Source organism: Eschrichtius robustus, chromosome X (assembly GCF_028021215.1).
Source record: "Eschrichtius robustus isolate mEscRob2 chromosome X, mEscRob2.pri, whole genome shotgun sequence".
NCBI lineage: Eukaryota > Metazoa > Chordata > Mammalia > Artiodactyla > Eschrichtiidae > Eschrichtius > Eschrichtius robustus.
Window position 1 is genome coordinate 94,686,241 of NC_090845.1, and position 24,462 is coordinate 94,710,702.

Genomic DNA, 24,462 nt, shown 5'->3' on the forward strand with positions numbered 1-24,462 from the left:
CTTTCAGTCTATCACCTTTAAGTATGATAATAGCTGTGGGGTTTTCATAGATGCCTTTAACAGATGAGGAAGTTCACTTTTATTTTTTTTTAACATCTTTATTGGAGTATAATTTCTTTACAATGGTGTGTTAGTTTCTACTTTATAACAAAGTGAATCAGCTATACATATACATACATCCCCATATCTCCTCTCTCTTGTGTCTCCCTCCCACCCTCCCTATCTCACCCCTCTAGGTGGTCACAAAGCACCAAGCTGATCTCCCTGTGCTATGCGGCTGCTTCCCACTAGCTATCTATTTTACATTTGGTAGTGTATATATGTCCATGCCACTCTCTCACCCTGTCACATCTCACCCCTCCCCCTCCCCATATCCTCAAGTCCATTCTCTAGTAGGTCTGTGTCTTTATTCCCGTCTTGCCGCTAGGTTCCTCATGACTTTTTTTTTTCCTTAGATTCCATATATATGTGTTAGCATACTGTATTTGTTTTTCTCTTTCTGACTTACTTCACTCTGTATGACAGACTCTAACTCCATCCACCTCACTACAAATAATTCCATTTTGTTTCTTTTTATGGCTGAGTAATATTGCATTGTATATATATGCCACATCTTCTTTATCCATTCATCCGTTGATGGACACTTAGGTTGCTTCCATGTCCTGGCTATTGTAAATAGAGCTGCAATGAACATTTTGGTACATGACTCTTTTTGAATTATGGTTTTCTCAGGGTATATGCCCAGTAGTGGGATTGCTGGGTCATATGGTAGTTCTATTTTTAGTTTTTTAAGGAACCTCCATACTGTTCTCCATAGTGGCTGTATCAATTTACATTCCCACCAACAGTGCAAGAGGGTTCCCTTTTCTCCACACCCTCTCCAGCATTTATTGTTTCTAGATTTTTTGATGATGGCCATTCTGACCAGTGTGAGATGATATCTCATTGTAGTTTTGATTTGCATTTCTCTAATAGGAAGTTCCCTTTTATTCTTAGTTTGTTGAGTGTGTTTATTATAAAAAGATGTTGGATTTTATCAAATATTTTTTTCCATCTGTTGAAATAATTATGCAATTTTTATCTTTTATCAATATGGTAAATTACCACTTTATTTTTCACTGGGTGGTCAGGCTGTTGTTGCAGAATAGAACATGAGTGTGACTAAGGTTAAAAGGCAGATAAGTGTCACCTAGGGAAGAAACCAGTGCATGATTAAAGGTCACTGAGAACAGATAGCATGCATACCAGGCTCATGCAGTATAGTGTTTGCTTACAGCAAGAGGAGAGAGATAGTGTACAGAAGATCCAGTTCCTTGTACTATGTTGGTCCCCCATGGCCGGTGGAGCTGTTTTGCAGCCAACGTGGGCAGTGTGACTGTATGCACCTCACTTTGTGCTATAGTGGAATGAATGCCTCCGTTGTGGGGTCTGAAATACAGAAAGCTGGGCCCTGACTGAGGGCCATTGACACAGTGCATAAGCAGAACAAAGGAGTATACATCAAGCCCAGAACAGGGAAAAATATTTCTTCACAAGGTGATAAGCTAGCACATGCTGTGAGGGCCCTTTATCTCCCAACAAGGAAATGTTCCATGCCCAAGGCCCATTCTTATACAGCAGATCAGGAGTCAACAGACTGTGCACAGTTGCTTTTCCCAGCAAGTATATTGATTGATTTTCAAGTTTTAATTTATGTTTCATCCCTGGAATAAGTTCCACATGGTCCTGGTAAACAGTCATTTGCATATGTTGCTGGATCAATATTGCTAATATTTTGCTGATAATTTTTGTAGGGGATTTTGATTCTTATTATAAACTTTGTCTTTAGTGTCAGGGTAATACTAGCCTCAGAGTATGAGTTAGGAAGTGTTTCTTCCTTATATAGTTTTTGGAAGTGTTTTTAAAAGGTCAGTGTTAAGTCTTCCTTAAATATAGGGTAGACCGGTGAAGACATCTGATTCTGGGCTTTTCCTTGTGATAAGTTTTTTGATTAGTAAGTCAATCTCTTGTTATAAGTCTATTCAGGTTTTCTATTGATTTTTGAGTCAATTCTGTTGTTTTGTATCTTTCCAGTAATTTTTACATTTCATGTAACTTATTTAATTTGTTGGCATATACTTGTTCATAGTACCCCCTTATAATCCCTTTTAATTTTGTAGCATCGGTAGTGTTAAAAAACAAAATTCAACTGAGTAAATTTTAAAGATCTTATTGGCTTTATTTAATGATTCATGAACCAGGCAACATCCAATCTAGCAGATAGAAAGGAGCTCCAAAGAGCTGTACAAAGTGAAAGACTTTTATAGGCAGAAGGGAGCAGGAATTAGGAGGTTATGCTAGCAAAATGTGGAAAGGTTGTGGCAAGGTCACTTTCCCTTAGAGGATGGCATGGGTCTATTAAGAAGATTACTTAACTAGTGCTGATCAGGTGATTCCTGACTGACTGGCTTAAGTTTACACTTCTGGGAGAGTCAAAACTGTAATTAAGTTAAGTCTCAGTTTGATGACCTGGAGCTTAGCATAAGTGATTCCATTTTGGACCTATTGTCTTGTTTTAACAATTGTAATGTCACCTCACTCATTCCTGATATTTTTAATTTAAATCTTCTCAGTTTTTCCCTTGGTCAATCTAGATAAATGTTTGTAGTATTTTTTTTATTTTTTTAAAGAAAAAAACGTTTGGTCATTGATTCACTCTATTATTTTTCTTTACTTTTTATTGAAGTATAGTTGTATCCTGCAACTTTGTTGAATTCATTTATTAGTTCTAATAGTTTTTTGGTGGAGATGTTGGTGGGAACAGAGTCGAAGTTGGTTCTGTTCCATTTAACTGTGTGTTTTTCCCTGTTTCTGCACTGGAACCCTTGCTCCAGATGGGTTTAGTGTTCAAGCAACTGGGGCCTTTGCGCAGACAAAGGTCTGATGCACTGCCTGTGCAGGTTCCCGTGATTCTACTCAGACACAGCCTTGGGCGCAAGTCCCCTCCCTTTTTCCTTCATAGCCAACTACTGCTCCCAGCCTCTGCCCCAACCCACACCGCCACCCTGTGGTGGAACCACTGGTCAGGGCAGGCAGTGCCTGCATGGACTCAGCATGTATCAGGGGCGACCTGTGGTGGAGTGGCTGCTGTCAGAGATCTGGGCTGCTTCTGAGGCGCTGTTTGAGTAACGGCTAACAATAGCCACTACCGCCCAACTCAGGCTCTGCCCAGGGACCAGGTCGCCTCTGCATCCCACAGTAGAGTCTTGTCCCCAGTCATGGCTGCCCCAAATCCAGTGCCATGCTGTGATGTGGAGTGAGCAGAGCGTTTGCTTGCTTAGGCTGGGGCTTGTGGCGAGGTGGTCACAAGACAGCTGGCAGCAGCTAGGGCAGAACACTCTGCACCCTGCCTGGGGGTAAGCCGGTGCACATGCACTCTTCACCAGCAGAGTCCAGGCTTCCCACAACCTTCTATCTGTCGCAGCAGTCTTCCAACCAGTCAAGGGGGTTTGTCTCCTCCGTGTAGAAATCCAGGACTGGGGTGCCCAGTTTTTGGCTCAAGCCACTCACTTCCTAGGGTGCGTGTCTGCCCATGTAATCATCCTTTTCCTCTGAGTCCCTTCCCAGGGGCATACGTTCCGACGCAATCACTTCTCTTCTTTTTCTACTTGATTATGTGTGTATCTTTCTTACAGCCTTGGTTGTACAAGAGTGTTTCTGCCAGTTTCCAGTTAGTTTTCAGTGAGAATTGTTCCACCTGTAGATGTATTTTTGGTATGTTCATGGGGAGAGATGACCTCCACATCCTCTTACTCCACCATCTTGCTGAATGTCTCTCATATTATTATGAATTCCTACTTTCATACCCTCCTATGGGCAAGAATTTCCAAATCCCTATTACTGTAAGAAATTACTAAATGATATTTTTGATTAAAAACACATAGCTCATTTCATACTATGTGTCAAGACCTCCATTATGACTTCCAGGTGAGTGAAGCAGGTGTGTAATTGTCTCATCACCTATTGAGAGTCCTCACTGGTGCTCAATACACACAGTGTCCCTTTATCATAAGGAGATATTTATAGGGTTATTTACTGCATTTTCTTCTGAAATAACAAGAAAATATCCCTTCATAAAATGTAGGTGTCTATCAAAGTGTGAAAGAATAAATAATCTATGGTCTACCCAGAAAATGGAATATTATGCATCAATTAGAAAGAATGAGGCTGATACAAATACAATAAATAGAAAGAAAAATCAAATAAAAATTAGTTTACAAACCAATAAGTATTAAATTGTATCCTTTGCTCAAAACTGAAAAATATATTTTTCCTTGTAATATGCAAGGACATGTATTAATAAATGCACATAATAAAGGTTGTCGAATATATCCCATAGTCTGATGATAGAGTAACATATGAAATTAAGAAGAATGAAGATGGTGACAGGTCGTGAAACAGGACTGTAGTATTCTTATAATATTTGAAATTTTTAAAAGAAGAGTGTCTTTATGATGCAGATATGCAGCTGAATATTTCCTTTTAAAAGCCTCTAAAGAGAAGGAAAATATAGAAAGAAAGCACATGTGAACAACCACAAAGCAAATATAATAAAGCCTATACAAGAAATAGTAGAATTCATGATAAATAGCTTTCAAAGGAAGGCATATTTTACTCTAATGAAAGTAACTAGTCATCATAAACATTTAAGCACATGACAACATAATTTTGGAATTTATAAATAAAAGTAGGGTAGAACTATATGGGAAATAAACAAATCCAAATGGAAATTCCACAAGTAAAAGGAGCACTTACTGAAATTAAGAAATGAGTTAGAGAATTACTTCTGGAATGGTGGAGTAAGGACCTCTGAAAATCTGATCCTTCATAAATGCAATGAGAAGACTGGAAAAAAATTGTCAAAATCAACTTTCCAGAACTCGAGAAATTAATGAAAATCTTTCAATCATCCAAGGAGTATTTTTTTTTTAAATGACCACCTTCTTCTATGAACAATAAGCTCTGTGGCATTTTAATTTGGCTTATTCTGAACCCCTTTACCCTAGGTCTGTCATAGTATTGAAAACCAACAGTTTTGTAATTATGTAACCTGTGAAACCTGCATCCTGGCAGCCAGTGGAGAGGCAGAAAAGATTTAGAGCTCCCCAACAATCTCATTCTCAGAGGTTTGTCAATATTTGACCTGTCTGGCAGCTCTCTAAAAACCTCAATTCTCAGACATGACTTCATTTGTTCTCACTTAGAGTCTGTTTTGGGTGAACTGGCATATCCTCAGGGCATTTGAAAAAATATTCAGCAACAACTGTTTAACACTTCAGCTTCCAGATGTGGTGCTACTGTTTAGAACTAACAAGAAGCTATTCAAAAACTTAAAATGAAAAACTGGGAAGGAAATGTCCGTAGGATGCTTTGAAAAGCTCCAACATATAACTGAGATCTAGAAGACCATGAGCATGTGTAAAACTGTGTGCATGCTCAGAATATACTTGAGAAGGCCTAAGTCTCACCTCTGGCTGACAGTGAGGCTCTGCACAAGCAGAAACTGAAGAGGTAGGCAAAGTTGTAAACTGCCTACCTGAACATTGAAAACATCCCAAAACATACATCCAAAGCACCTAGATAAAGGTTGGAAGATTTATAGGTTCAAGGTATTTAATAAAAATATCTTTCCAGTCATTAGCTGATCACTAAGCTATTAGAGAAGTGAATTCAGTGGCCACAGATGACAAAGTACCCAGGCTTTAATGAATTATTTGGGCAAAGTGACTATATAATCAAACAAAAATAACAATAGGAACAAACAGCAATCAATCTGGGGAAGGAGGCATAATATGATTTCTGGAGTTGCCACAATGTATTATTTTAAAGGTCTATCTTAAAGAAAAAAGTAACAATAAAAACAACAAAACTATATAAAACATGCAAAGAACCAAGAAAGTATGGCTCATGAAAAAAGAAAACAACAGTCAATAGAAACCATTCTTGATGAAGCCTTGACATTGGACTTAACAAATAAAGACTTTAAATCAACTGTTATAAATATATTCAAATAACTAAAGGAAAACATGTCTACATAATTAAAATTAAATATGAGAAAAGTATCTCACCAAATATAGAATATCAATGAAGAGATATTATTTTTTAAAAAAGAATAAGAAGAAAATAGAAATTCTGAAGTTGAAAGTACAGTAGTTGAAATAAAAATTTCCCATTGGAGCTCAATAGATGATTTGAACTAACAAAATAATCAGTTAATATGAAGGTAGGTCAATTAAGATTATCCAAACTGAGGAACAGAAAAGAAAAAAATGAGGAAAATTGAACAGAGTCAGAGACCTATGGAAGAAGAATCAAGCACATCAACATAAACATAATGGGAGCCTCAGAAATAAAGGAAATGGAGGAATGGGCAGAAAGAATATATGAAGAAATTATCACTAAAACTTCCCAAAATAGTTGAAAAAATTAATCTACACATTCAAGAAATTCAATAGCATCCAAGTAGGATGCACTCAGAGAAAGACACAGCTAGGCACAGTATAATCAAACTTTCAAAGCCCAAGACAAAGAGAAAATCTTGAAAGCAACTCATCACATACAAGAGATATTTCCAGGACTTCCCTGGTGGCACAGTGGTTAAGAATCCACCTGCCAATGCAGGGGACATGGGTTTGAGTCCTGGTCCAGTAAGATCCCACATTCTGCAGAGCAACTAAGCCTGTGAGCCACAACAACTGAGCCTGTGTGCCACAACTACTGAAGCCCGCGTGCCTAGAGCCCATGCTCTGCAACAAAAGAAGACACCACAATAAGAAGCTCACGCACCGCAACAAAGAGTAGCCTCTGCTCGCCGCAACTAGAGAAAGCCCACGCACAGCAATGAAGATCCAATGCAGCCAAAATTTAATTAATTAATTAATTTTTTTAAAAAAGAGAGATAATTCCTTCTCATCAGCAACCAGGAAGACCCAGAGGCAGTGTGATGATGTATTGAAAGGACTGTCAATGAAGAATGATATACCTACAAAAACTACCCTTCAAAATTGAAAAAGAATTAAGACTTTCACAGATAAACAAAAACTTAGAGTCTGTCACTAGCAGACCTGTCCCACAAGCAATATTAAAGGGAATCTTTCAAGCTGAAATGAGAGGACACTAAATAATAATACTAATTATTGAGTTAAAAAGCACCAATAAATGTAACTAGATAAGTAAATATAAAGACAGGGGATATGGAGATTTTTGTTTGTTTCTCTTTTTTTTTCTCATATGACTCAACGGACACCTATAGAAAAAAATAATGAAAGTGCATTGATGAGTTAATAATATGTACAGACATAATTTGTATGACAATAATAGTCTTAAGAAAGAAGGAGGAAATGCTAATAGTTACAAATCTTTTGTTTACTATTGGAATTAACTTGGTATTACTCCATCTTAGAATGTTTTAGCTAAAATGTTAATTATGATCCCTAAGGCAGCCATTAAGATAGTAAATGAAAAATACAGTAAAATTGGCAATAAGGCAATTAAATTGTATAATAAAAATATCTGTTTACCAAACAAGGAAACAATAAATGAATAAAGAAACAAAAGACATAAAACATAAGGAAAAAAAAATAACCAAATGGTAAACATATCCTGTCTTATCATTAATTACATTTAATATAAATGGACTAAATGTTCCAACGAAAAGTTAGATATTTGCAGAGTAGATGTATAAAGCCATAATCCAGTGATATGCTACCTACAAGGTATGTCCTTTAGATTCAAAATAAGTTAAAAGTAAAAGGATTGAAAAATATATAATCATTAATAATGATTAAAGGGCCAATTCAGAGAAAAGACGTAACAAGTATAAATATAAATGCACCTAACAAGAGAGTGCCAAAATCCATGAAACAATAACTGACACAACTTAAAGGCGAAATACACACTACAACAATAATAGTTGGAGACTTCAACAACCCATTTTCACAAATGAATAGAACAGGTGGGCAGAAGAGCAACCAGAAAATAGGAGACTTGAACAACACTATAAACCAGTTAGATCTAACAGACATCTATAAAACACTCTACTCAACAGCAGAATACATATTTCCTCAAATGGACATGGAATAGTCTCCAGGATAGACCTTATATTAGGCCATAAAATAAGCCTTAAAAAACTTTAAAGTTTTTCATTCATACAAAATATGTTTTCTGAACAACAGTACGCTAATACAGATGTTAAGAAAATGAGGTTGATCCCGAATAGCCAAAGCAATCTTGAGAAAGAACACTGGAGCTGGAGGAATTAGGCTCCCTGACTTCAGACTATATTATAAAGCTACAGTAATAAGACAGTATGGTACTGGCACAAAACAAAAATATATGTCAATGGAACAGGATAAAAAGCCCAGAGATAAACCCACGCACCTATGATCACCTAATCTACGACAAAGGAGACAAGAACATACAATGGAGAAAAGACAGTCTCTTCAATGAGTGGTGCTGGGAAAACTGGACAGCTTCATGTAAAAGAATGAAATTAGAACACTCCTTAACACCATACACAAAAATAAACTCAAAGTGGATCAAAGACCTAAATGTAAGGCTGGACACTATAAAACTTAGAGGAAAACATAGGCAGAACACTCTTTGACATAAATCGCAGCAAGATCTTTCTTGATCCACCTCCTAGAGTAATGAAAATAAAAACGAAAATTAAAAAATGGGATCTAATTAAACTTAAAAGCTTTTGCACGCAAAGGATACCATGAACAAGATGAAAAGACAACCCTCAGAATGGGAGAAAGCATTTTCAAACAAAGCAACCGACCAGGGATTAATCTCCAAAATATACAAACAGCTCATGCAGCTCAATATCAAAAAAACAAATAACCCAATCAAAAAATGGGCAGAAGATCTAAATAGACATTTCTCCAAAGAAGACATACAAATGGCCAACAAACACATGAAAAGATTCTCAACATCACTAATTATTAGAGAAATGTAAATCAAAACTACAATGAGGTATCACCTCACACAAGTCAGAATGGCCATCATCAAAAAATCCACAAACAATAAATGCTGGAGAGGGTGTGGAGAAAAGGGGAGCCTCGTACACTGTTGGTGGGAATGTAAATTGGTACAGCCACTATGGAGAACAGTATGGAGGTTCCTTAAAAAACTAAAAATTAGAACTACCATATGACCCAGCAATCCCACTCCTGGGCATATACCCAGAGAAAACCATAACTCAAAAACATACATACACCCCAATGTTCATTGCAGCACTATTTACAATAGCCAGAACATGGAAGCAACCTAAATGTCCATCAACAGAGGAATGGAAAAAGAAGATGTAGTACATATATACAATGGAATATTTCTCAGCCATAAAAAAAGAACAAAATAATACCATTTGCAGCAACATGGTTGGACCTGGTGATTGTCATATTGAGTGAAGGAAGAAGACACAGAAAGACAAATATCATATGATATCGCTTATATGTGGAACCTTAAAAAAAGGGTACAAATGAACTTATTTACAAAACAGAAGTAGAGTCACAGATGTACAAAACAAACTTATAGATACCAGGGGATAAGGGGGGCGGGGAGGGATAAATTGGGAGACTGGGACTGACATATACACACTACTATATACAAAATAGATGATTAATAAAAACCTGCTGTATAGCACAGGGAACTCTACTCAATACTCTGTAATGGCCTATATGGAAAAAGAATCTAAAAAAAGAAAAAAAGAGTGGATATATGTATATGTATAACTGATTCACTTTGCTGTACACCTGAAACTAACACAACATTGTAAATCAAATATACTCCAATAAAAATTTTTAAAAAGAAAATGAGGTTGAAGGGAGTATAAGTATTCATTCATATCCCTTTATAGAGAAGGAGTGTAAGATGATATCAAGTTGTATGATAAAGGCAAATTATAGAATGGCCTGTATTTAACAATCCCATTTTGAGGAAAAAAAAAAACACAGTGGAACTGATTTTAAAATGACAACACTCGTATATGTCCTCTCTACTTGTCTCTACTAAGTTTGGTGGAACTTTCTGGGTACTCAGAAAAGCTGAAAACATATATTGTGGCTGAATTTGACGGATGACGAGTTCAATGCCACACTGAAATGCATGCTGAAGTTTTCACTTTGATACTTATCTCTAGTACGTGTGTGTGTGTGTGTGTGTGTGTGTGTGTGTGTGTGTGGTATGTGTGCTGTGCATGTGTATCTATATTTATATATACCTCTGTGTGTATATATACAGATATATATGTGTATAACTCTATCTCTTTATATATATGTGTATATATTCACGTGTGTGTTTACATGGATTTATACACATACAATTGTATTTACATATATATATGCCTATGTTTGTGTGCGTGTATGTATGTTTGTATAGAGACTGAGAGATCAGAGAATGGTATTTCATTTCTGGGCTTTTTTTGTTTTTTTGTTTTTTTGTTTTTAACATCTTTATTGGAATATAATTGCTTTACAATGTTGTGTTAGTTCTGCTTTATAACAAAGTGAATCAGTTATACATATACATATGTCCCCATATCACTTCCCTCTTGTGTCTCCCTGCCTCCCATCCTCCCTATCCCACCCCTCTAGGTGGTCACAAAGCACCGAGCTGATCTCCCTGTGCAATGCGGCTGCTTCCCACTAGCTATCTATTTTACATTTGTTAGTGTATATATGTCCATGCCACTCTCTCACTTTGTCCCAGCTTACCCTTCCCCCTCCCCGTATCCTCAAGTCCATTCTCTAGTAGGTCTGCATCTTTATTCCAATCTTTCCCCTGGTTCTTCATGACCATTTTTTTTAATATTCCATATATATGTGTTAGCATACGGTATTTGTTTTTCTCTTTCTGACTGTTTTCCTCTAAGAGTTTGATGGTGTCTGACCTTACATTTAGGTCTTTAAACCATTTTGAGTTTATTTTTGTGTATGGTGTTAGGGAGTGTTCTAATTTCATTCTTTTACATGTAGCTGCCCAATTTTCCCAGCACCACTTATTGAAGAGGCTGTCTTTTCTCCACTGTATACTCTTACCTCCTTTATCAAAGATAAGGTGACCATATGTGCGTGGGTTTATCTCTGGACTTTCTATCCTGTTCCATTGATCTATATTTCTGTTTTTGTGCCAGTACCATACTGTCTTGATTACTGTAGCTTTGTAGTATAGTCTGAAGTCACAGAGCATGATTCTTCCAGCTCCGTTTTTCTTTCTCAAGATTGCTTTGGCTATTCGGGGTCTTTTGTGTTTCCATACAAATTGTGAAATTTTTGTTCTACTTCTGTGTAAAATGCCAGTGGTAGTTTGATAGGGATTGCATTGAATCTGTAGATTGCTTTGGGTAGTAGAGTCATTTTCACAATGTTGATTCTTCCAATCCAAGAACATGGTATATCTCCCCATCTATTTGTATCATCTTTAATTTCTTTCTTATAATTTTCTGCATACAGGTCTTTTGTCTCCTCAGGTAGGTTTATTCCTAGATATTTTATTCTTTTTGTTGCAATGGTAAATGGGAGTGTTTTCTTAATTTCACTTTCAGATTTTTCATCAATAGTGTATAGGAATGCAAGAGATTTCTGTGCATTAATTTTGTATCCTGCTACTTTACCAAATTCATTGATTAGCTCTAGTAGTTTTCTGGTAGCATCTTTAGGATTCTCTAAGTACAGTATCATGTCGTCTGCAAACAATGACAGCTTTACTTCTTCTTTTCCAATTTGGATTCCTTTTATTTCTTTTTCTTCTCTGATTGTTGTGGCTAAAACTTCCAAAAGTATGTTGAATAATAGTGGTGAGAGTGGGCAACCTTGTCTTTTCCTATATTAGTGGAAATGGTTTCAGTTTTTCACCATTGAGGATGATGTTGGCTGTGGTTTGTCATATATGGCTTTTATTATGTTGAGGAAAGTTCCCTCTATGCCTACTTTCTGGAGGGTTTTTATCATAAATGGGTGTTGAATTTTGTCAAAAGCTTTCTCTGTATCTATTAAGATGATCATATGGTTTTTCTCCTTCAATTTGTTAATATGGTGTATCACATTGATTGATTTGCATATATTAAAGAATCCTTGCATTCCTGGTATAAACCCCACTGGATCATGGTGTATGATCCTTTTAATGTGCTGTTGGATTCTGTTTGCTAGGATTTTGTTGAGGATTTTTGCATCTATGTTGATCAGTGATATTGGCCTGTAGTTTTCTTTCTTTGCGACATCTTTGCCTGGTTTTGGTATCAGAGTGATGGTGGCCTTGTAGAATCAGTTTAGGAGTGTTCCTCCCTCTGCTATATTTTGGAAGACTTTGAGAAGGATAGGTGTTAGCTCTTCTCTAAATGTTTGATAGAATTCACCTGTGAAGCCATCTGGTCCTGGGCTTTTGTTTGTTGGAAGATTTTTAATCACAGTTTCCATTTCAGTGCTTGTGATTGGTCTCTTCATATTTTCTATTTCTTCCTGGTTCAGTCTCGGCAGGTTGTGCATTTCTTAGAATTTGTCCATTTCTTTCAGGTTGTCCATTTTATTGGCATATAGTTGCTTGTAGTAATCTCTCATGATCCTTTGTATTTCTGCAGTGTCAGTTGTTACTTCTTTTTCATTTCTAATTCTATTGATTTGAGTCTTCTCCCTTTTTCTCTTGATAAGTCTGGCTAATGGTTTATCAATTTTCTTTATCTTCTCAAAGAACCAGCTTTTAGTTTTATTGATCTTTGCTATCGTTTCCTTCATTTCTTTTTCATTTATCTCTGATCTGATCTTTATGGTTTCTTTCCTTCTGCTAACTTTGGGGATTTTTTGTTCTTCTTTCTCTAATTGCTTTAGGTGTAAGGTTAGGTTGTTTATTTGAGATGTTTCTTGTTTCTAAAGGTAGGATTGTATTGCTATAAACTTCCCTCTTAGAACTGCTTTTGCTGCATCCCATAGCTTTTGGGTCATTGTGTTTTCATTGTCATTTGTTTCTAGGTATTTTTTTTATTTCCTCTGTGATTTCTTCAGTGATCTCTTGGTTATTAAGTACAATGTTGTTTAGCCTCCATGTGTTTGTATTTCTTACAGATTTTTTTCCTGTAATTTATATCTACTCTCATAGCACTGTGGTCGGAAAAGATACTTGATACAATTTCAATTTTCTTAAATTTACCAAGGCTTGATTTGTGACCCAAGATATGATCTATCCTGGAGAATGTTCCATGAGCACTTGAGAAGAATGTGTATTCTGTTGTTTTTGGATGGAATGTCCTATAAATATCAATTAAGTCCATCTTGTTTAATGTATCATTTAAAGCTTGTGTATCATTTAAAGCTTGTGTATCAATGTATCATTTAAAGCTTGAGTTTCCTTATTTATTCTCATTTTGGATCATCTGTCCATTGGTGAAAGTGGGGTGTTAAAGCCCCCTAGTATGATTGTGTTACTGTTGCTTCCCTTCTTATGGCTGTTAGTATTTGCCTTATGTATTGAGGTGCTCCTATGTTGGGTGCATAAATATTTACAATTGTTATATCTTCTTCATGGATCGATCCCTTCCCATAATCGACCATTATGTAGTGTCCTTCTTTGTCTCTTGTAATAGTCTTTGTTTTAAGGTCTATTTTGTCTGATATGTGAATTGCTACTCCAGCTTTCTTTTGATTTCCATTTGCATGGAATATCTTTTTCCATCCCCTCACTTTCAGTCTGTATGTGTCCCTAGGTCCGAAGTGGGTCTCTTGTAGACAGCATATATATAGGTCTTGTTTTTGTATCCATTCAGCCAGTCTATGTCTTTTGATGGGAGCATTTAATCCATTTACATTTAAGGTAATTATCGATATGTATCTTCCTATTACCATTTTCTTAATTGTTTTGGGTTTATTATTGTAGGCCTTTTCCTTCTCTTCTGTTTCCTGCCTAGAGAAGTTCCTTTAGCATTTGCTCTAAAGCTGGTTTGGTGGTGCTGAATTCTCTTAGCTTTTGTTTGTCTGTAAAAGTTTTAATTTCTCCATCAAATCTTAATGAGATCCTTGCTGGGTAGAGTAATCTTGGTTGTAGGCTTTTCTCCTTCATCACTTTAAATATGTCCTGCGACTCCCTTCTGGCTTGCAGAGTTTCTGCTGAAAGATCAGATGTTAACCTTATGGGGATTCCCTTATGTGTTATTTGTTCTTTTTCCCTTGCTGCTTTTAATATTTTTTCTTTGTTTTTAATTTTTGATAGTTTGATTAATATGTGTCTTGGCGTGTTTCTCCTTGGATTTATCCTGTATGGGACTCTCTGTGCTTCCTGGACTTGATTAACTATTTCCTTTCCCATATTAGGGAAGTTTTCAACTATAATCTCTTCAAATATATTCTCACTCCCTTTCTTTTCCTCTTCTTCTTCTGGGATCCCTATAATTCGAATGTTGGTGCGTTTAATGTTGTCCCAGAGTTCTCTGAGATTGTCCTCAGTTCTTTTCATTCTTTTTTCTTTATTCTGCTCTGCAGTAGTTATTTCCACTATTTTATCTTCCAGGTCACTTATCCATTCTTCTGCCTCAGTTATTCTGCTATTGATCCCTTCTAGAGAATATTTAATTTCATTTATTGTGTTGTTCCTCACTGTTTGTTTGCTCTTTAGTTCTTCTACCTCCTTGTTACACGTGTCTTGTATTTTTTCCATTCTATTTCTAAGATTTTGTATCACCTTTACTATCATTACTCTGAATTCTTTTTCAGGTAGACTGCCTATTTCCTCTTCATTTGTTAGGTCTGGTGGGTTTTTGCCTTGCACCTTCATCTGCTGTGTGTTTCTCTGTCTTCTCATTTTGCTTAACTTACTGTGTTTGGGGTCTCCTTTTCGCTGGCTGCAGGTTCGTAGTTTCCGTTGTTTTTGGTGTCTGTCCCCAGTGGCTAAGGTTGGTTCAGTGGGTTGTGTAGGCTTCCTAGTGGAGGGGACTAGTGCCTGTGTTCTGGTGGAGGAGGCTGGATCTTGTCTTTGGTGGGCAGGTCCACGTCTGGTGGTGTGTTTTGTGGTGTCTGTGGCCAAATTATGATTTTAGACAGCCTCTGTGCTAATGGATGGGGTTGTGTTCCTGTCTTGCTAGTTGTTTGGCATAGGGTGTCCTGCACTGTAGCTTGCTGGTCGTTGAGTGGAGCGGGGTCTTGGCATTGAGACGGAGATCTCTGGGAGATTTTCGCCATTTGATATTACGTGGAGCTGGGAGGTCTCTTGTGGACCAGTGTCCTGAACTTGGTTCTCCCACGTCAGTGGCACAGCCCTGATGCCTGGCTGGAGCACCAAGAGCCTGTCCTCCACACAGCTCAGAATAAAAGGGAGGAAAAAAAGAAAGAAAGAAAGAAGAAGATAAAATAAAATAAAGTAAAATACAATAAAATAAAGCTATTAAAATAAAAAATAATTATTAAGAAAAAAAATTTTTTTTTGTAATAAAAAAAAAACGGACAGACAGAACCCTAGGACAAATGGTCAAAGCAAAGCTATACAGACAAAATCACACACAGAACCATACACAAACACACTCATAAAAAGAGAAAAAGGGGAAAATATATATATATATATATCGTTGCTCCCAAAGTCCACCTCCTCAATTTGGGATGATTCGTTGTCTATTCAGGTATTCCACAGATGCAGGGTACATCAAGTTGATTGTGAAGATTTAATCCACTGCTCCTGAGGCTGCTGGGAGAAAGTTCCCTTTCTCTTCTTTGTTGGCACAGCTCCCAGGGTTCAGCTTTGGATTTGGACCCGCCTCTGCGTGTAGGTCGCCTGAGGGCGTCTGTTCTTCGCTCAGACAGGACGGGGTTAAAGGAGCAGCTGATTCGGGGGCTCTGGCTCACTCAGGCCGGCGGGAGGGAGGGGTATGGATGCGGGGCGAGCCTGCGGCGGCAGAGGCCAGCATGACGTTGCACCAGCCTGATGCGCGCCCTGCATTCTCCCGGGGAAGTTGTCCCTGGATCACGGGACCCTGGCAGTGGCGGGCTGCACAGGCTCCCAGGAGGGGAGGTGTGGATAGTGACCTGTGCTCACACACAGGCTTCTTGGTGGCGGCAGCAGCAGCCTTAGCGTCTCATGCCCATCTCTGGGGTCCGCGCTGATAGCCGCGGCTTGCGCCCATCTCTGGAGCTCCTTTAAGCAGCGCTCTGAATCCCCTCCCCTCGCACACCAGGAAACAAAGAGGCAAGAAAAAGTCTCTTGTCTCTTCGGCAGCTCCAGACTATTTCCCGGACTCCCTCCTGGCCAGCTGTGGCACACTAGCCCCCTTCAGGCTGTGTTCACGCTGCCAACCCCAGTCCTCTCCCTGGGATCCGACCGAAGCCCGAGCCTCAGCTCCCAGCCCCCGCCCGCCCCGGCTGGTGAGCAGACAAGCCTCTCGGGCTGGTGAGTGCTGGTCGGCACCGCTCCTCTGTGCGGGAATCTCTCCGCTTTGCCCTCCGCACCCCTGTTGCTGCGCTCTCCTCTGTGGCTCTGAAGATCTCCCCTCCGCCACCAGCAGTCTCTGCCTGCGAAGGGGCTTCCTAGTGTGTGGAAACCTTTCCTCCTTCACAGCTCCCTCCCACTGGTGCAGGTCCAGTCCCTATTCTTTTGTCTCTGTTTTTTCTTTTTTCTTTTGCCCTACCCAGGTACGTGGGGAGTTTCTTGCCTTTTGGGAGGTCTGAGGTCTTCTGCCAGCGTTCAGTAGGTGTTCTGGAGGAGTTGTTCCACATGTAGATGTATTTCTGATGTATTTTTGGAGAGGAAGGTGATCTCCGTGTCTCACTCTTCCGCCATCTTGAAGCTCCTCTCAGTTTTGTTTTAGTTTGTAACTAACAGCCATTACTTCACATAGTATGGTTATAATAGCTGCTTTAATATATTTTTTCTGCTGATTCCAATACTTGCATCATCCTAGCATTTGCCTCTGTTGTTTGAATTTTCCCTTGGCATTTTTTACATTTTCCTGGTTCTTCTTTTTTTTTTATTAATTTTTACACTTCATTTATTTATTTATTCTTTTGGCTGTGTTGGGTCTTCGTCTCCGTGCGTGAGCTTTCTCTAGTTGCGGCGAGCGGGGACCACTCTTCATCGTGGCGTGTGGGCCTCTCACCGTCGCGGCCTCTCTTGTTGTGGAGCACAGGCTCCAGATGTGCAGGCTCAGTACTTGTGGCTCACGGGCCCAGTCGTTCCGCGGCATGCGGGATCCTCCCAGACCAAGGCTCGAACCCGTGTCCCCTGCACCGGCAGGCAGACTCTCAACCACTGCGCCACCAGGGAAGCCCCTGGTTCTTCTTATTCCAAGTATTTTTAAGTATATCCTGCACATTTTAGTATTATATTGTTGGACATTGTATCTGACTTAATACTATGAAGCATGTTTATTTTGGTTTTTGTTTTTTGTTTAGTTCACTTTTGTTTTGTTTTAGGTTCAGACCACAAATTCTTATCCTAGTTTTATTGTCTGTAGTTGCACTCTCAGTTCAAATTTCAAAGGCTTTGCAGTGCTATTCACATCTGGCCCATATACGTGCCACCCAGTGAGGAATGTGGGATTTGGACAGTAGTTTACTTGTTTGATCAGTTCTCAAATCAAATCTTGAGCTATTGTTTTAGCTCAAGATCCACGCATGTGCAGTCTGTTCATGAACTCAGAACTTTATACACAATTTTACATGGTTAGGTTAGGCTCCGGTTAAATAATTTATCCTGAGGTCAAACACTGCTAAGAAGAACAGAGTGCTCTGGCACATTTCAAAATGATTACTTTTCCCCTCTCCTGCTGGAAGCATAAGGAGTTTTTACTATGACATATTTACTGTGAGAACCTAGCTGAGCTCCTAGAGGTAAAACTCACAAAAGTGTGGGGAACCCCTATGACTGGGTCCCCCTGGCATTTTTAACTCACAGACTTGTTCACAGTGAGCCTCCGGCAATACATCAATTAGAGTTCAGTTCAATTAGATTTCCTGCCCCAGCACTTGTTCCTGCAGAGGTTTCTGATCTTGAGTTTTTGCTTTGGCAAGTTAGGATTCTCTGTATTCTCCTGTCTCCCCAGTGTTCAGGCAGTGGTTTGGCCTGTGACCTCTCTTTGCTATGAATATAAGAAGAGTTGTTGAGGACTTCCCTGGTGGTGCAGTGGTTAAGAATCCGCCTGCCAATGCAGGGGACACGGTTTTGAGCACTGGTTTGGGAAGATCCCACATGCCACGGAGCAGCTAAGCCCTTGCACCACAACTACTGAGCCTGCGCTCTAGGACCTACGAGCCACAACTACTGAGCCCGCGTCCTACAACTACTGAAGCCCGCATGCCTAGAGCCCACACTCCACAACAAGAGAAGCCACCACGATGAGAAGCCTGTGCACCGCAACGAAGAGTAGCCCCCGCTCACTACAACTACAGAAAGCCCACATGCAGCAACGAAGACCCAACACAGCCAAAAATAAATAAATAAATTTATTTTTAAAACAAAGAAGAGTTGTTGACTTTTCAGTGTGTTCAGCTTTTTACTTGTTGTTAGGATGGAGTGGCAACCTCTAATCTCCTCACATGTGGAACTGGGACTGGAAGTCTGCCATTGGTTGATTTCTTAAAAACATTAAACCAATCTTGCAGTCTTGGGATAATCTTTGCTTTGTCGTAATGTACTATCTTTTTATGTATCACTGAGTTGATTTTTGTGACTCTATTCAAGAAGGAAATTCAACTGTAATTTTCAGATTTTAAAAAATGCCCTTTTCAGATGTTGATAAACCTCACAAACAACTTGGGTAATAATCACCCACCACGCTGGCCTCATTTTCTGAAAATTTCTGAACAATGGATGTTATTTTTTCCTTGAACATGTGATAGGATTCACCTGTGTAAGTATCTGGAACTAGAGTTGTTTTTTTTAGAGGTTTGTGAAGAGTTATTCAAAATGTTTAACAAGTAAGAGGCTATTCAGGCTTTTTATTTCAGCTCTGAATGGATAAAGAAGATGTGGCACATATATAAAGTGGAATATTACTCAGCCATAAAGAGAAACGAAGTTGAGTTATTTGTAGTGAGGTGGATGGACCTAGAGTCTGTCACACAGAGTGAAGTAAGTCAGAAAGAGAAAAACAAATACTGTATGCTAACACATATATATGGAATCTAAAAAAAAAAAAAAGGTCATGAAGAACCTAGGGACAAGACTGGAATAAAGACCCAGACCTACTAGAGAATGGACTTGAGGACACGGGGAGGGAGAATGGTAAGCTGGGACAAAGTGACAGAGTAGTAGTGTATATATGGACATATATACACTAGCAAATGTAAAATAGATAGCTACTGGGAAGCAGTCGCATAGCACAGGGAGATCAGCTCGGTGCTTTGTGACCACCTAGAAGGGTGGGATAGGGAGGATGAGAGGGAGACGAAAGGGGGAGGAGATATGGGGGTATATGTATATGTATAACTGATTCACTTTGTTATAAAGCAGAAACTAACACACCATTGTAAAGCAATTATACTCCAATAAAAATGTTAAAAAAAAAAAAGATAGGGGTAGGGTTAGGGTTGCATTTTTCTTAGGTTTAGGATTTTTTCATCTACCTAAATTGTCAAATTTATTGGTATAAATGGATCATTGTGTTGTCTCAATAACATTTTTATAAGAATTTATTGAGAAATAATTACTGTACCATAATGTATACTATTTAAAGTGTACAATTCAATGGTTTTTAGAATACCATTAGAGTTGTGCAATCAAGATTTCATTAGGATTTGAATTTGGAAAGACAAAATATCACAAGTTGTTAGAAATGTCAAAAGATCTGTACACTTGGTTAACTAGAATCATGGGTCACTAAGAAACTATTTCGCCACCTATTTAACCAGAATACTAATAAAAGATTTCAGAAGTAAATATTGGAGGTAATGTGATTAAAAACAGCCTTCTCTCTTTTAGAAGTAAGAAGACTCAGTTATCTTACAAATAAAGGACATGATAAACCAACAAGAAGCACAGGAAATTATTCTGATAAGACACAGAATCTCTGCTTTCTAGGGAGATTACTTAGAAGGTAAGGAAAAACCTATTATAATCTCTTATTAAGAGCAAACCTAAGAGGGTTTTGTCTTAGCAACTTTCAAATATACAATATAGTATTATTAACTATAGTCATCATGCTGTACATTACATCCCCATGATTTATTTATTTTATAACTAAGAGTTTGTACCTTTTTAATGGCTTCATAACTATGTTTCATTTTTTAATATATTTTTATTGAAGTGTAGTTGATTTACAATGTTATGTTAGTTTCTGGTGTACAGCAAAGTGATTCAGTTATATATATAAATATATACATATATATATATATATACACACACATTCTTTTTCATATTCTTTCCCATTATGGTTAACTACAGGATACTGAATATAGTTTCCTGTGCTATACAGTAGGACCTTGTTGTTTATATACTTTATATATAGTAGTTTATATCTGCTAATCCCAAACTCCTAATTTATCCCTTCCCCACCCCCTTTCCCTTTTGGTAACCATAAGTTTGTTTTCTATGTCTGTAAGTCTGTTTCTGTTTTGTAAATATCAATAAGTTCATTTGTATCATTTTTTATTAGATTCCACATGTAAGTGATATCATATGATATTTGTCTTTCTCTGTCTGACTTACTTCACTTAGTATAATAATCTCTAGGTCCATCCATGTTGCTGCAAATGGCATTATTTCATTTTTTTTATGGCTGAGTAGTATTCCATTGTATATATGTACCACATCTTCTTTATCCATTCATCTGTCAATAGACATTTAGGTTGCTTCCATGTCTTGGCTATCGTAAATAGTGCTGCTGTGAACATTGGGGTGCATGTATCTTTTTGAATTAGAGTTTTCTCCAGATATATGCCCAGGAGTGGAATTGCTGGATCATATGGCAACTCTATTTTTTGGTTTTGAAGGAACCTCCACACTGTTTTCCATAGTGGCTGCACCAATTTAAATTCCCACCAACAATGTAGGAGGATTCCTTTTGCTCCACACCCTCTCCAGCATTTAGTGTTTGTAAACTCTTTTTTTTAATTTATTTTATTTTATTTATTTATTTGGCTGTGCTGGTTCTTAGTTGTGGAACACGGGATCTTTGATGCCACATGCAGGACCTTCGTTGCACTTGGGATCTTTTAGTTGTGGCATGCAGGATCTTTTAGTTGTGGTATGCAGGATCTTTAATTGTGGCATGTGGGATCATCTTTTAGTTGTGGCATGTGGGCTCTTACTTACGGCATGCGGGATCTAGTTCCTCAACCACAGTTCGAACCTGGGCTCCTTGCATTGGGAGTGCAGAGTCTTAACCATTGGACCACCAAGGGAAGTCCCTGTTTGTAAACTTTTTGATGATGGTCATCCTGACCCGTGTGAGGTGATACCTCACTGTAGTTTTGATTTGCATTTCTCTAATAATCAGCGATGTTGAGCATTGAAGAAGATATCTTCTAATCCTAGTTTGTTGAGAGTTTTTATCATGGAAGGGTGTTGAATTATGCTAAAGGCTTTGTAAATGTCTCTTAAGATGATCATGAGGTTTTGTCTGGTATACTGTTAGATGTATTACACTGTGATTTCTTTTTTTAATATAAATATATTTATTTATTTTTATTTTTGTCCATGTTTGGTCTTCGTTGCTGCTTGCGGGCTTCCTCTAGTTGCGACGGGCAGGGGCTACTCTTCGTTGCAGTACGTGGGCTTCTCATTGCAGTGGCTTCTCTTGTTGCGGCACACAGGCTCTAGGCATGCGGGCTTCAGTAGCTGTGGCACGCAGGCTCAGTAGTTGTGGCTCGAGGGCTCTAGAGCACAGGCTCAGTTGTTGTGGTGCAGGGGCTTAGTTGCTCTGCACTATGTGGGATCTTCCCGGATCAGGGCTCGAACCCGTGTCCCCTGCATTGGCAGGTGGATTCTTAACCACTGCTGCTCCAGAGAAGTCCCTACTCTGTGATTTCTTCATGTTAAACCAACATTATATTCCTGGGATAAAAATCCTTTGGTCATGGCATACAATCTTTGTGTATGTTATTGGACTGGTACAGGCATTATGCCCAAGGAGTCTTGGTCTTTTGCAGGGAGAGTCCAAAACAGGTTCAGTCAGGCAAGAAACTCATACAATATGGAAGACTCTCTTCTATCATTATGCAAAATCATGCATGAAGTGAATCTTTTTTAAGAATGAGGAGAAAGTTCATAATGAAAAACGATAACAACTACCATGAACAAAAATTACAAAATATCACACACGCACACACACAATGCCACATATATCATGATTCCATTTATATGAAATGTCCAGATTAGGCAAATCCATAGTGGCAGAAAGGAGATTAGTGGTTGCCAGTGTTTGAGGATAGCAGAGAATGGGGTGTGAGTGCTTACTGGGTATAGGGTTTCTTTTTGAGTTGATGAAAATGCTCTGAAACTAGATAGGGGTGATGGTTGCACAGCATCGTGAATGTACTAAAATAACTGATTTGTACGTTTTATTTTATTTTTAAAACTTTTATTTAATTTGTACATTTTAAAGTGACTAAAATCATTAATTTTATGTTATTTTATTTTCACTTTAGTTTAAAAATAAGAAAGAAAGAAACGTGCAACCCGGTCTTAACAGAGAAGAGGCTTCTTGTAAAAAAAATGCCTGACTTGGGACGGAAAGGATGATTAGGGCTTAGAAAGTCAATGGGGGCCGAAGCTGTGCATGAAATCTAGTTAGGGGAATGAAGATGGGCAAATGTCCATTAGAAGAAAGAGAACTAGCATATTAGAAGGATTAAAAGATGATCTGTGCAGCTACAGCAGTGAGCATGGAATGTGTTCATTTTGTGATGTATCCAGACATTAATTTGCACTTACTCTGTGCCAAGCTCTACATCAAGTAGGCCCTTGTAAAGTATTAGCTCATTAAATCTGTACAGCAACCCGATGAGGTTGGGACTATTTTTCACCTCATTTACAGAGGGAGAAATAATTGAGAATTATTATATAAGACAGGACTTGAGATATTAAGTCCTGAGCCCAAGATCTCACAGCCTGTAAGTGAGCTGGAACTTTTATCCAGGGAGTGTGGTTTGAGAGCTCACACTCAACGGCCACAGCTGCCCAAAGACACCACGTCCTGCCTCTGCAGGGCAGCTCATCTCATGAGTTTAAAGACACAGGGGATTGGAAAGTGTTTCTGTGTAGAGTTTATGTTTACAGTTTGCCTAAAGTTCAACCGAAATAATCTTTACCCATCCACTCACACACACCCACTCAGCCCTCCAGATATGTTTCTGAGTCATAGAAGGTTTTTGCCTCTACACAGTGTTTACACAGATTTTACCTTTAGATCTCCCAATTCTTCCAAAATCTTAAGGTGATTTTGAAATCCTTCAGGTAGAAAAACTGCCTCACCTAAGAGTGATGTTCCCTCTGGGGCTCGGGCAGAGGGGTTGAGTGTGCCTGAGGCTGGAATATTAAACAAACATATGGGGAAGGAAGCTTTTTTCCTAATCTCTGAGTTTCCTAGGTGGCCATGTGAGAAAGAAGAGAAGTCATTATGTACATGAACTTTTCTACATCAAAATGAATGATATATGTAAATTTCATTAAAATCTGTCAGTGGTTCACTATTTACCATATAAACATAAGTACACCTCCTAACAAAGGTCTTAAATTTTCTTCTTGTGTTTTTGGAAGTGGGTGTTGCTGATGTTATCGTCACTTGTGTGTTTACTTTGTCTCAGAAGGCATACTGTTTGCATTCTTTGTCAGGATATATGTGCTATAAGAGGAAGTAGATGCGAGGTAAGTAAAAGTTGTTTAATATCTGAGCTCAAAATTCTATTACCTGTTCTAAGTTTCTGGGTCTCTGCCAACCCTGTTTTGCCTTTCCAGCTGGCTCACTATTAAGCTGTGCCTGTAGAGATTTCCTGAGAGAGACAGGAAGTCTGAAGGAAGGAGAATCTACTATGTCTTGTCTCAGTTCCTTTTCCTCTCTGTATCACCCCCCTAAAGGCAAGAATACTCTTTCAAATGAATTTTTTTTAATTTATTTATTTTGTTTTTATTTATTTATTATTTTTGGCTGTGTTGGGTCTTCGTTGCTGTGTGCAGTCTTTCCCTAGTTGCGGCGAGCGGGGACTACTCTTCATTGTGGTGCGTGGGCTTCTCATTGCGGTGGTTTCCCTTGTTGCGGAGCACGGGCTCTAGATGCACGGGCTTCAGTAGTTGTAGCATGTGTGCTCAGTAGTTGTGGCTCACAGACTCTAGAGCGCAGGCTCAGTAGTTGTGGCACATGGGCTTAGTTGCTCTGCAGCATGTGGGATCTTCCCGGACCAGGGCTAGAACCCATGTCCCCTGCATTGGCAGGTGGATTCTTAACCACCGCACCATCAGGGAAGCCCTCAGATAAATTTTTAAGAAGACTTCTTTTATATGTCTTTTATATGAATA